Source organism: Sparus aurata, chromosome 16 (genome assembly GCF_900880675.1).
Source record: "Sparus aurata chromosome 16, fSpaAur1.1, whole genome shotgun sequence".
Classification (NCBI taxonomy): Eukaryota; Metazoa; Chordata; class Actinopteri; order Spariformes; family Sparidae; genus Sparus; species Sparus aurata.
In genome coordinates this window covers 18,516,050-18,530,845 of record NC_044202.1, presented here as the reverse complement: position 1 = coordinate 18,530,845, position 14,796 = coordinate 18,516,050, and the positions used below count along the sequence as shown (strand labels likewise).

The 14,796-nt window shown below is 45.0% G+C and overlaps 1 protein-coding gene across 1 annotated transcript in view; it reads left to right on the top strand.

Moving 5' to 3' along the window:
• Positions 1 to 14,796, top strand: part of tiam2a (TIAM Rac1 associated GEF 2a) — a 74,768-nt gene that overhangs the window by 3,314 nt on the left and 56,658 nt on the right. The gene's annotated exons all lie outside the window — the stretch shown is intronic.

Sequence of the window (14,796 nt, the reverse complement as noted above, 5' to 3'; positions counted from 1 at the left end):
TAGCAATGTATCAAATGAGGTATCTGATTAAGAGTTACCGTGCAGATGGTCAGGGTGTTGTGATGGTGAAGAAGGGAGCGAGGTGGCTCTTAAACAGCACCGGACGACTTTCCTTGTGATCAAGACTTTCATTTAACTCCAACGAAAAAACTGCAAGACATGCCATTACCACTATTTTATTGATGGTCATATAAATCGTAGGGCGAGTGGTGCACATAAGGCAAAAAGCCCCCAGGGCGGCACTTGAGTAGCAGTGCATGTAATTCCTGTAAGCTTACCAGACGGGGTACAGTACTTCAGTCTGGAGCAGGTGCTGCCTCAGCAATTCGAACTCGAACGAGTGATTTACAAGCCGTGAAAATACAAGAAGAGGTTTGATTATCAAAATGTATGAACAATGAGGTGTAGGGGACAAGGAGTATTGGATACAGAAGCTGTATGCTGCTGTATTGATCTGCATGCGGGACTTGATTTCTTGAATCCAGCTGCTGCAGAGAACCCTGTTGGGTGTGTGTGATCTTTTATGCTCAAAGCGTATTCTTTCAGCACGTTGCTGCTGAGTAAAATTCAGCCTTTTGATTATGAATCCATGCTGGAAAAAGTCATGTTGCATCATGTCTCTGCTCTGTGCCCTAGTCTGTATGTATTATTTGAGTTTCTGATATCTTCTTCCGAGATGAAGAGGCATGTGTTGCCACAACCAACAGCCCCGTTCATATGGAAATACCTCATCCTGCACCCCCTCTCATTATATCTAAGCCTGCTCACCGGTCAATCCTCATAACAATACAAATTGTGATTGATCTGACCTACCTTGGTCCGGTAGCCAAAAGGTCTCAGACGATCCTTGCCCTATTGGAAGTGCAAACACAGCTGGTGCTACAGGCCAAAGTGCTCGCTGCTTGGATGTTCCGTTGGCGCCATGTGTCTTGCGTCGTCCCCATGATGGATGGAGCAAATTCTGGGTACACATTTACTCCAGCACATCCCACCTGCTCGTCAGTGGGTGGAGATTGACTCTCTCATTGTCTCAGATGAAAGCTAGAAGGCCCAACCTCTTCTGATGTGTTTTTCTAAAGCACCCTAAGCTAGGCAATTGATTCTGCTAATATATTCAGCGTGATCTGTTAAATAATCAAAGCTGTGCTCATCTCTTTGAACTGTGCGGTATTAATTGTGTCAGATCCCTTTGCTTATAATTTAGATAACAAATTTCTCCACAGCCGTAGCCTTATCCATACTCTGTCACGATAGGACTCTTTTGAAAGACGATAAATCTTAATACCACACAGTTACAAAAAGCAGATGGCAAAGAGAGTCGGGATGTGCATAAATCCACCACCGACCACATATGGATCTGACTCAGCAATAAGACCATTCATCATTGTCTACCTTTACCAATCATATATCACTCATCACAACACAAAATTGCTATAACTTTGCAGTCTTGCAAGATATTGCTGTTGTTTCCCGTCTTTTGCGTCCCAGGTAGCTCGCTCCACTGAGCTGTGTTAGACACGACGCACCCTTATCTGCACCCTTTCCTGGGCTTTGTGACAGACGCGAAGTGCTTTGGAGGGTCTTTGGCAGCCGTTGTGTTCGTGTTATGTTGAGGAACATTTTCAGGCTCATTAGCACTCCTTCCCCTATCCAGCCCCCTCCCTGCTCCAACAGTCGGTGGGTTTGATCTCCGAGCAAGATAAGCTCTTTTCTCCACTTCTCAGTCTCCGGGCCTTGTCATGTTGGTTCAGTCATTTGGCATCCGGCCAGTGTAAACAGAGACCAGGTCCTGATTGTTTTAGGTCGCTGGCAATCCTGGCATCCACTCAGTGAACATGCTCAATTAAAGCTTTCGTGAAAATCCTTTTCTCCAAAGAGGTAAATGTATCCAAGTAACCTCTTTCCTTGGGTGATATCATCGTTGAGGCATATCTGGCTGACGGGCCCTTGGCAGTCAGAAGGAAAAGCTACTGAGCGAAGGAACTAATTGTAAAGAATGTCAAGAAAAGAGCAAAGAAACAATAGTTGTTGGGACATTTTATCAGTTTCATCTGTTTTTGCAGTCTACGCCTTTTGTAAAAGCAGCAAAATAGTACAATATGCTTTACATCCTCAATGTAAGGAAGCCAAGGGGTCTATTGGCCAGCCTGCAGTCTGTGTGTGGCCTTGCTTATTTTTACGGCACCCTCTGGATGCCCAGGGATCGACTAGCCCCTCTCCATTTCTCAGTATGGTCAACTTGGGTTTCCTCATCGCACAGAAACTTCCAACTTCTCTGCTCTGCTAGCGCCAAGACATGATCTGTTCTTGGCTGTTACATAAGAGCTATTTAACCCAGGGTTCGCTCTGTTTCTGGCCCAGGGGGAACAACTTGCTCACTCTGCCTGGCCAGCGCTCCATGCCACCCTGACTGTAAAGTCCACGCCTCGATCGGTTTTCACAGTTTATGGGCGCAGGTGCAAAGGCAGGTGCGAAGGACTTTCTAGAAATTTCTACCCGGCAGGTCTTGGCCAAACGAACATTGAGAATGGAAACCTTTTTTAGACCAATGTGTGTCTTACTAATTTCCGTTGCCTTCCAGTTCTAGCACATTTTTTCCACCGACTCTGGGCCAACAAAATTACACATGGGCAAAGCCTTTTATACAAAGTCAGGAAGGTCAGTCTTATCGCTGGAAGGTTCCCTCATTGGGCTGATGTTAAGTCAAGCAGATAACACAGAGTGCAGGTCGCTGCTCAGCTTGTTGCAACCTGGGAGAGTCCTGCAATATTAATGCGTCTTCTTCCTCCAATGGGGTTCCTGCAGATGCCACCAGACTCTCATATGTCCCACTTTTTAAAATGTTTAGCAGTCTTGTCGAGGTGGGTTTACCTAGCTGTCAGAGGATGATTAAAACTCGACACTCTCAGAGGCTCAACGCAATGTTACTGAATCTTTGAACCCGATGGTATCATATTAGAGCGCAGGTGGAGGAGTCTGCCAGGCTGCTGTGAACACCGCAACAGACACATGTGAGCTGTGGGTACAGAGGATTCCAGAGGCTATTAATGGTATTCGACATTCAACTGTCATTGGAGGAGACGACTCCTAATTTGTGTCCTGCTCAAACCTAATGTTATTAAATGTGCCGGAGCCGAGACAGTGAATCTCATGGTTTATAGACTCCCACGGTAGTGGAGCTGGTTCGTCTGTCCAAGCACTACTACTTTGATCCAGAAAAGGTTATCAGGGGGTGAACAGTACAATAAGATTAAGCGATGCAGCCAGACAGAGTTGTTTTTAACCTTGTGAGAGAGCCAGGCTAGCTGTTTCCTCGTGTTGTTAGTCTTAATGCTAAGCTAAGTTAGCATTTCAGAGTATTTGGAGTATTTCCAAAAAAATGTTGTGAACACACATTTTCTTATTAAATCACACAAATGGGTTTAGATATTCTGAGAACTACAACACCAAAGCAGCCATCAGATGATCACGACTTGGACTGTGGTGAGACTTTGTGACCTCGCCTTTCCCTATGTCCTACACGTGATCCTTTACACCACGGCTAGGGCAGTATTGGTCACCTCACCCAGCCTCTCAAACCTCCCTGGTGGCGTGAAACACTCAACGGGACCATTGTTGGCGTTTCCACGTGGATCTCCTTGGATGTGGGTGATGTGAACGATGTGTGAGCGTGCAGTGTCTACAGTTTAGACTGGCGCTCTGTGGTATAAAGGGGGAACGACTGACTCACAACTACAAGGGATGTGCGTATCCTGTGTGTGCGCTTACTAGAAAATCACTGCTGAAGCATGCAAGACCACTGTGGCACACATGTCGAAAAGCAGCACCTTTTCTTGCATTCTTTCTTGCTGAATAACAACAACTCACAGTGTGTTACACGGCGTAACCCCTTGAAAGCCTTCATCCTCCATGTTGATGGAGTAGCTGTGTGTGAACCGCCTGTTGGTCTTGATCTTATCTGCTTTCATGGCAGGATTCCTGCTACCTAATCAAAGGGGGGGGGGGGGGGGGGGAAGAACCTTCCCAGAGATGTTGCTTTTTTCTACATCCATTGCCCTTTTATATACTCATTGATATTCGCCTCACATTTGACAGGATCTGGTGTAAAGTGAATGCGTACAGTGGTGGTGAAGTCATTCATTATAAATCATTCCCCCTTTGGAGGGTGAAATCATTTATTCACAGTCTCATGAGGTTAGTGATCCAAGGAGCACGCCCTGACTGGTGACTAATATGTTGTGTCACTCAGCCCGCTGACATGAACTGGATACACTTTGGTGTCTAGGTTTATTGCAATTCATCTCCTCTGTGAATACAAACAAGCACTAGAAAGCTTAATTCCCGCTCTGCCTTTCGGTGTCTACGCGCAGCTTGGACACTGAATGGCGGCTTTCATCTCGGATTGCCAATTTCCTCACTCCAAATGTCTGTTTCTGCAAAAGAATGACTTTAATAACTGGAGCTATTTTCCAAAAGTTATTTTGAAAACCATCCCTGTCTCTTTAGGCGCTCGTCCTGCTCCTCGGTAGTAATTTTCTGTGTGTGTGAGCGAGCGGTTTGTCTCCAGCGGCAAGCCCTGTGGTCTGCTCGCGTGGAGAAATCGGCCTCACTGGAAACTCGTGGTTGCCTTTTTTTTTTTTTTTTTTATTCTAATAACAATATTATACAGTGCATAGGTTCATGCTGGCATGCCCAGGCTTATACTAATAATAACAATGTCGAGAAGTGCCAGGAACTGGGGTTTCCTGACAGTTGGGATGATTTTTACAGTTCAAGGAGCCCGAGTAAAAGCTCTACTTATGCAGTCATGTTGTATTATTAGCCTCATGCATCATTTCTCTCTGCGTTTTTTTTTATCCCTTTCACTCGATGAATCATATGTTCTGGTCATGAAATTTTGAATTAACAAGTGGTAATTAACACACATCAACCTTTTGTTTTTCATTGGCCTGCACAGCACTTAATTGGCCCCTAAGAGAAACTTAGCCATTAGTGTGTGTGTGTGTGTTTAAGGGTGGGTGGGGGGGGTGTCAGCTAAGTGCTCATGTTTGGTCCCAGACATGCATGCTGCTTTTGCTAATCATGCTATCATACAGTGCCACAGGCTTCTTTCTCAAAGCCAACAAATATTTTAACAAGCTGGAGGAAGACTGCACTCATTCTTTCCGATGTTTTACCAGCACGCATATCATCATCGCTTAATGTCTGGGCTTTTTTGGCAAGCTGCGCAGTAAGCTCTGGCTAGCCACAGGAGTCCATGGCCAAGATACATTAACATACAGCATGAAAAATGTTTAAAAAAAAAAACAAAACAGTTCTCTATATGCTGTGTGCAGGGGAACATCCGGGCCACTTTGATGTGACACAAAATAGCCTCACAGTCTCTGCAGACAAGTCGGATCAGGTCGGGTGGTTTAAACCACCATGCCTCTGTGGTCATTATTGTTGTTGAAAGTGGGCCGCAGTGCAAGAGTCTTTGCACAGTCAGATTGACAGAAGGACACCACGTTCCTTATTATCCATCCGGGGTGGCGCCGTGTTCTCTTCATCCTCCAGCAGTCGGATATACTGTGAAATTTCTCGCTTTCCCCGGCAACTTCCTTTGCGCCTTTCTTATCATACCTTCCTCCCAGTGGGTGCGGGTGAGAACAGTTGCCGCATCGCAACCCGTAATGAGAGAAACAGTGGATGGTTTGTAGTCAGCCGTTTGCCTCAAGGGTTAAGTATCCATCTTCATTCCCTCTAAGCCCACCCCTGCTTAGGAGGAGAAGGCTGTGAATAAATACCACCCTTGTCCGCTCATAATGGAACAGCTTGACCTCCCGTGACCTCTGCTGGTTGGAGCATCTGCCTGTCGATTTCACCAGCCCGTCCTGTGGGACATCGCCGGGCTGTCGCATCTGCCCATGGGCTGTAATTCAATTGGTCGAGAAATTTATTTTTAAGGAATGAAAAAATTAAGCACTGGCCTATAATTTTTCGGAGAGACAAAAGAAGCCTGTCAGCTGGAATATGCTGTTGATTTATGGTTTGTAATTGTGCGAAAGTACTTGTTTCTTTTCCGGGCACCGTGCATGACGACTGCATAATGAGCGCCGTCCTCATTGGCATTCTTGGGCCTCCCTATATGGATGGGATAATAACGAGGTTGGCAGAGGCCTTAATTTAATCGTGTCGGTAAAGGCGGTGCACATGTGGCACAGCTGCTAGCGCTTAACCGAGGCTTGCCATGCCCTTAGATGAGGTGCCATTCGGTGTCCGCGCTGGCTTGTTTCTGCTCTATCAGTCTGCATGAGCCGCATTCCACAGTGAAAAGGCTCCGCAGAGCTGGACAAAGGAGTTTGTTCTGCGAAGATTTGCCTGTGACTTTTCTACCACAATCGAATAAGCTCACGTGCCTCCGCGTGACTAGAGAAACTGGTTTAGGTGTTTTCCTTGCAGCCGGCACAGGTCAGCCTTTGTTGTTGCGCTTATTTAACTTTCCCACTTAAACAGTGTGCTGCCCGAGCGCTTTGTACAGCACCTGTTCTGGATTACAGGTCGATAACGGCTCCCGGCTAATTTCTTGTGATAATTCAACGGTGAAATCTAATCTCGCCTCTGCCATTTGGGCTCCGGGAAATACACGCCACAATGTCAAGAGTCAGAATCTCTTTCTACCTCAAATGGAAAAATCATGTACATACTTCGACGTGTGCATCACCGAGGACATTTTCACACAACATTCTGCTTATTCCAGTGAATTGCATTTTTAACCTATGACACAGTTTGGCGACAGGAACTAGGTCATGTGTTGTGAATTGTCTGAGCATCTGCTGGGAAAAGAGGCAGAAGACATGCAAAGCGGTGTTGACACATGTGCACCGCAGGTATTGAACCTGCAGCGCCTGTGTTAAACCTGTTTGTGGTTGTTGCGCTCCCCTCTGCGTGATTTGTCCGTCCAGTGTGGCCTAATTTCTCACTCTTAAAGGAGCACTATGTAGTTTTTGAAGAAATTTTAATCAAGAAAGATTTTTTTTAATGTCTGAAAGTAAAAAAAACAAACTCAAACTGTTGTTTTCATGACTTAAAGGCCTACATAATTTCATACTATTTTGACTTTTTAAATATTTGGCGGACCCTGCCACCTTTCGAGCTTCAAACATTGTTCTGGGGACCTTATTTTCCCCTGAGAGCAACTTGTTTTTTTCAGTTATGGGAAAAATAAATATATGGAGTTTGTATTATTATCGTAAATATTATTAGTTTGAATTTCTTCTACAAAACGACACAGTGCCATTTTATTATCAAGACTGGTCCAGATATGTGACATGATGTATGAAGTGGATCAAGGGCTCAGGGAACCCAGAAAAAAAATCACATCATCATTTCTGTATTTTTTTCAGTGAATTAAGTGGATTGCAGAAATTCCCATTCCCACTAAAATCATCCCTTTATCACAATATTTGTCAAAACAATTGCGGTCCTATATTTTGCATTATGGTTCTGCCCTTCTGTGTGTGTGCATAGTTGCCATCCTGCGCATCCTACGCAGTTATTCAAAAAGCCTGCAGAATGCACACATCCACAACCAGTAGCTGTAGCGCTGAGTAAAACTTCTGTGTGTACGTCCTACTGTGTCCGTGTGTGTTTGCGCCTGGCTCCTCACCAGCTGTCTCACCCATCATCAGCTCTCTCAGGATTCTGAGCAGACGGTCCAGCTCATATTTCCCGTCTCCTATCTGCGCTGTAAGTCAGCTCTGGACAGTAACAGATACTGTATATTAAGCCAGCGGGGCTTGAAGCCGCAATAAAACAAATTGTTTTGGTTAATGATAACAGGGGCGATAGTTTCTCCTGCTTTTCCTGTAAAAGTGCGATTGCACTGAGCTGGTCTTATTTCATAACTTGTTTATTGCTCCGGGAATTTGCCCACCTTTGATCAGCAGCCAGCTCAGTAGAGAATATTACTTACTCTCCCTCCTTCATGGAGAGCCAGTAGCTGTGAGCGGCTTTACGTCAGAGGATGGTTACTTTATGTGGAGATTTACATGAGCTCGCTCTGCCTGTGAGCTCAGAAGTGAGTTTACGAAAGCTGTGCTATAAGTGGAAAGATTCCTCTTTCATGCACTACATGTATGTAAACATGTATATAGGCCTCAGGTAGAGCAGGACTCGTCTAAACAGCGGCGATTTCCCCTGATGGATGGTTTATTCAGGCGTCCAGACTGTGGCCCTGTGTTTACAGGGCTCTGATGTAGGTCCACGACCTCATGCTGACAACCCCACCGCCTTTATCCTACCATCTACAGCTTGGTCGCCTGGCTCCACTCGGCTCAGCCTGGGACGAGGATGTATGCTTGTCTCACACAGACCCAACAGTGCGAGCAGAATACTAAAGCCTCTCTGGTGAATCATCACTTTAATTTTCATTTTAAACAGAAACAAACTGCATTCCTGCGATGTAAAATGCATTTGTGATGCAGTTTGGAAAAGAAAGGTCATTCCTGAAGAGGAAAGCGGTGCTGAAATGGGTTTTTAACAAGTTAATCCACTGTTCTGGTAGAGAGGGATAATCCTGATTGTTCATAGTTTAGTCTCACTTTTTTGATTTCCTTGAGTGTCAGCATTTAAAGCATGTTGTCACTGAGTTATCTCCTGCTAACAAGGAAGCTTTAGATGGTATTCTCACCAGGTAAAAGCCATCCTGAGCACTTAACAGAGGCCATTTCTCAGACCTGCCAGTGTGGTAAAAGAATGGCTTTAATATAGACTGTAATTACCTCAGGTAATGGCCTCTAAAGGCTAAGTGAGCATCAGCTCTTTTGTTAACCTTGAACAAGATGAACAAAACCACCAGACAGGCCCAGACTGGTCTGACCAGCTCTAACAGAGTTAAAGGGGGAGTGCATAGTTTTGAGGTAATGATAAAAACTCGGAAATATTCATGTTTCCCATCACTGAATAAACGAGCTGTTCTCAGAGGAAAATAAGGTCCCCAGAAAACGGTTTAAAACTAGAAAGGTGGCAGGGTCCGCCACATGTAAACAAACAACCAAAAGAAAAACGGTATGAAACTGTGTTGTCTTTTTAAGATCAGGTTGTTTTATGCAGTTTATTCAGCCATGAAAACAATAGAGTTTGTATATTTAGTTTGTTTAGACTCATAAAGATCTTTCTCTTCTAATTAAAGTTTCATCCCCAAAATTACATGGAGCACCTTTTAAAGCATTATTGTGGCTTTCGCCTGTCCGTTTGTAACAGTGTACTTCAGCTTCAGCAAACATGTCCGTGATGTGCACAATGTGGAGAAAGTGTTGAGCCAATACCAGCAAGCACTATGACCCCCGTCCTTGCCTAATTTCGTCATTCTCACCTGCTTATCATGGTCATTGTTTACTCCTGCTATCCGTCAGATGGTGTCCCGACCTGCGCCGTCAACAGAGTAGCGCTCATGAATCCAATCAGAGCGAGCTGACTGATTCATGTTCTGTTTGGCCTGACTGTGATCTACACTTTGGCCCTTAATAGGCTATAAAAGCAGAGACATTGCCAGTTGGAGCTCTAGTTTACCATGAACATATGGCTCGCCTTGGCTTGGGGAGATAACATTTAAATTACCATATCCATTAGCGTCAACCTGTCCTGATCCATCAGCATGGACGGTGCCAACAGATTTCTGGGTAAAGTTTTATTCATGCAGCGGGCAGAAGTGGCTGCGGGGCTTGTGAGGAGTGGGGCTCTACACCCGGGGTTGGGGGTGGGGTGGGGGGCCACAAGGGCAAGCTCCCTCTGGCGTCAGAGCTCCTCAAGAATGCAGAGAGGGATTAATGCTCGTCTGCGGCAGTGATGGATGAGACCTGGAGCCACACACACACACACAGACATACATACATATATATATACACCCACAGGGCTGCATCTGGATGCAGACTGTTTAGCCCTCCCCTGCAGCAGTACCTGCCAGCTTAGCAGGTGTGTGTGTGGTTTGGGTGTGTTGTCTGCTGGGATAAAGCCAGACTTGGTTGTTTGCCCTACTACCCCAGATAGACCTGTATTCACCAGCCGGATGTCATTTTGAGTGGAAGGCGCAGCTTTTCATCACACTAGTTCACGTCTGGGGCACTCTGATTTGGTTTTGTCCTTTTCGAATCGCAGATGAATCAATTTCTGCTCCCTCAATAGATTTCTTTCCTTCCTGTTGAGTCCAGTGATTGATGCCGCGTTGTGTGTTTTGCGGTTTCCACCGTGTACGTGCGACTTCTTCTTTCTTTTCGAGCCCATCGATTACTCCACACGCACGCGTCTCCCCGCTCCCGAATCCCCAGTTACCTCATTGTTTCACTGAAAAACCTCTGGTGCTTCTGCGTGACCTCCAGCAGCTGGCTCGTGTGACTGATATTGCACTGCAATGGTCAATGATCTCTGATGGATCACCTTAGGGAGGCTGGAGTGTGTCTCACATGACTTGCCGCAGTACACTACAGTGGCTATTGCTATGGTAATAAGTGAGCGAGTCGCTAGCTGATCGTATTAATCACCAGAGCTCACGCCGCCGAGCATGTGACAGATTATCCTGCAGCTAACAAAGGACAGCCGCAGTCACTTCCAGTGGCGATAATACAGTTTGCAGATGGGTTTAATGCCGGTGTATTATGCAGGCGTTTGCACAAAACTACACAAAGTCACTGTGAGCGATGCAACAATAGTTGAGGAGGAGGAAAAAGGTTTTGTCTTTACGGTACAGACGCCCTGAAGGTTAACAGCAAAAGTCGTCGTTCTTTTCTCTTCTCCCCCTCTCAAAGGCACTTTCCTCTCCGTATCTCTTATCGGTCGTGAGATAATTAGGTGCATCTCCTTCCCCTTTTGTGCGTGGAAGTGGCCGTGCTTCGCCCCGTCTTCCTGGGCAGGGCTCGACGTGTGCTTGTTCTCCCCGCAGCCTTGGGTTGTCTTATCTGTGCCCGTGGCTGTTAAAGACACTCGGCATTATTCTTACGCACTGCCTGTCACTCATTCGATTACTTCTACTCTCACCTCCAGGCGTTTTCTTTGCAACTCTGCGGCTTGAATACTGAGGCTCTGTTTGCATTAGCTCTGCTTTGATTAGACTAAGTGACAATGGTAAGACGCTGAGAAACACTAGGCTGAGATGCAGCACAGATGTTGAAGTGTGTGTGGGTGTGTGTGAGAGATGATTGCACCAGGAAATAAATCCAGCTAATTTGTGGGAATATCAGTCAATCTGAAAGACAGATAGTGTCGCTCTGAAGTTCTGAACCACATGCTGAGTGAGTGTGTGTGTATGTGTGTGTGTGTGTGTGTGTGTGTGTATTGCCTTTGTTTCTTCACAGGTTTAACCCTCAAAACGACCTTCTTCTGTCTATTAAGCAGCTTAATTAGCAGAGAAGCTGATGAAAAGCTGATTCGCACCTGCAGTCTTCCAGCTGTTTGCTGGATCTCTCACACACACACACACACACACACACACACACACATACACACACACACACACGCATCTTTTTTTTTTGAGAGAGCTGTTAACCTATTCCGCCGTCCACCATTCAAAAAAAAAAAAAGCTTGTGCACATTCAGTCACATACACACTCTCAGGCAGCAGATGGATGCTGACACCCCCTTGAGGATGTTTGGAGTCGGTGTCTGCGCTAAACAAAGCAACAGAACACGTTGGCACCACATTTCTCATTTTCATTTTTTTTCTTTTTCGCTTGCTGCTGTCAGCACAGAACGAACCCTCTGGTGCTGTCCTGTCGCGCACACACACGCACACACCACCCTCCTTTTGTTTGCAGCAGAGAGCCTGCACGCGCCTTGACATATCCCGGTTCATTTAAAGTCGTGTCGGACTTTCCGCGTATCGGTCTGCCTTGTCTGACAGGAGCTCCAATCTGTAGAAAATGAACTGAACTGACAGCAGCGGGGGGCTTGCAGAAAATAGAGATTTCACTGTATGGGACAGAGGGATGAGGAGGCGGAGACGGAGGAAGGAGGATGGATGGTGGGAGGGATAACCTTTTGAATGATTTGAATGTCACAGAACGCAAGAGAGACATTTCCAATATTTGAATTTCACTTTTGTAATTTAGATCTGTGTATTTTGCGTTCTTCGTTTTTGGAAAGACACCTTCAAATGTAAACTTTTTAATCATTTGACCGATTTTTATAATGCAGAGACTGTTCAGTTTAAAAAAATATTTGGGTTCCTCCACAATATAACCCCCTGGTAATTGAAATGTTGAAGAGGTGGCGCGGGTTCAAGGGTGAGACCAACGAACAAAGGACGTGACCTTTCACCCCCACTTAAAGCGTCCCAGCTTAAGTGAATTCCATCAGTCCACGCCCCCACTCCCTCCGACCATCTCGTTATCATTTTCTAATTTCGAAGCCCTTGATATTTAAATCCATGTTCATGTATGAGGCACTGTACTAATGTCTGCTAAAATGTGCAATTAAGAGCAATTTATTTCCCTCCGACAGACGTTTTCATTCTCAAATTGCCGCAGACTGCAGTCCCCAGTGAGCGGGATAATCAATGGCATCAAACCATAAGCGGCCTCCAGCTATGAGAGTGGCTCCATCATGCTGTTTAGGAGGGGGACAAGAAATATTAGCATGCCGACTGAAAACCCATATTTCTCCCCCTGACTCTTCCCAGACTCCTTTTCTCCACCACATTCATCAGCCCAGTCCCATGAGTATCACTCGACTAGTTTTTCATTGGGAATGGATAATTGCAAGTAATCCGTCTGAGATTAAGTGTGACATAAATTATGTACTTTATGTGAAAAAAAGGAATAATTTACAAGGAAAGTTAAGGTGTCAACTGTACCACTTTCAGGTTAACACATAAATGGAATGCATCTATCTGAGACGCCTGAAGACAGAAAGTGCTGTGCTCACACCGTTCAAAAGTGCAGTATGCAACGGTGAAAGGAAAAAAAGTCTATAGAGTCTCATTCCCCAGGTCTTTGACGAGACTCAACTATCAAATATCACTCTCCAGAATAGCTGATACCCTGAAACACCCCAGAGCAACACGAAAATTAATAGAAAACAAGAAAAAACTGCCAAAGTGCAGGGTTTTTGCAGATACAGACAACTCCACACTCTTCAAGGGGGTCATAAGTGCTGATATAGTATTTTCCTTTGGAGTCTATGCATTGTTTTTTCAACTAAATCTGGCATGGTATAGTTTAAAAAGATCGCTTTAAAAAAGGACAATGAAAAGTAAGATGAATCTTTTAATTAAAAATTAGAATTTTTATTTTTACAAATTATATGTGTGTGTGTGTGTATATATATATGTATATATATATATATATATATATATAAACTCACATTATTTTATATCAGTTGTCAAAAGTGTAGTAGATAGTTTGGCTGTGAATCGTCCAATCGCTAACTTGACTTATCGTTCTAGCACATGAAGTCTATCACCATAGTTCATCCTTAGGGGAACATGAATTTGTGCAAGAAAACGTTATGCTAATTTTATTACAATTGTTGAGACGTTTTGTGAAAAACTACTAATGTGACTCTCTTGGTGGCACTTGGTGGAAAAATTGTGATCACCAAAGTCGGTAAGATTCATCCTCTGGAGATCATAAACGACTTTCTTGAAAATGCCCAGAAATGCAGAAGTGCTGTGGGCCTTGTACACTCTTTTATCTTTTACTTTCAGCCATTATGGGAGTTGCTTTATTAACTAATGTGGGTTTCCCGGCAGTATTTCTTTAATAGACTTGGATTTTGTCACACTGCCATTATTGGGCAGAGAGGCCATCGGGGATCATCTCGACTTCTGTATCAGTTGGAATTCTTGTTGTTTGAAAGCTTTATCCCAAAGCAAAGCTCTGCTGATAACCTCTTTGAAACCTTAGTCGCCGCACACACAACAGTAGTACTCCCATTTTCCCAGCCTGTTTAATATGCCTATCCCTGGTATTTCCTGTGCGTTCCTGTGTAAGGTACACCCGCGCATTATGACATATCAGCACCAATAATTATCATGATGTAATGTGATGCGACCTTCAGCTTTCCACTTTCCCGTTCGGGCATCAGTTCAGCAGTTGAAGCCAAATGACTTTGAGTTGTGTGGATGAGTCAGCTGCCCAAAGCCTGGATGTAGAGGGATTTAATTTGGCTCCTGAGAGCTTGTTTGGGCCTTAATTGATCTTAATTAGGGGTCAGATCATTTGGCCGTGTGGAATTAGACTCAGCACCTGCTCCGTATGAATATGCATCATGGCGACCCGCCCACCCTGCCTCCTTCTCCTTTTTCCAGCGCCTCACTCTTTTCAGTGTGTTGTTGACCAACCTTTTAGCTGCCTCCATCTAAAGCCAGACAAAGGGCTTTGAGAGGAGCTCAGGCTAGCCCACGATGACTATTGTGTTGTTAACAATGTTGTTTAGCCCCAGTGAACGCCGCTAATGTTGTGTCCTGGGGCTGATGTCTCTGTCAAGCACCAGCAGGCTGATGGAAGACTATTCTACAGCTGCTCATACAGCACGGCATGGTCATGACTTTGAATAGCCATTCAGACCGAGATGAATTTCTAGAGAAGAACTAATTCGAGCATTCTAGTTTCATCGGCATTCATCTTTTCCATTTGTAGGAGTGGTAATAATGTTCGCTCAGTTCCTCTGGGATAAACAACTGGCTCGCGATGAGAGTTGGGAGCAGCTTTAGAAGCAGCCTCGTCCAGTTCTGATGCCGTGCTGTGTTCTGGTGTGGCTTTCTGAATGGGTCCAGTTCGACTGCGCGACCACAGTTATGTGAACCATAGTCAAATGGAGGCA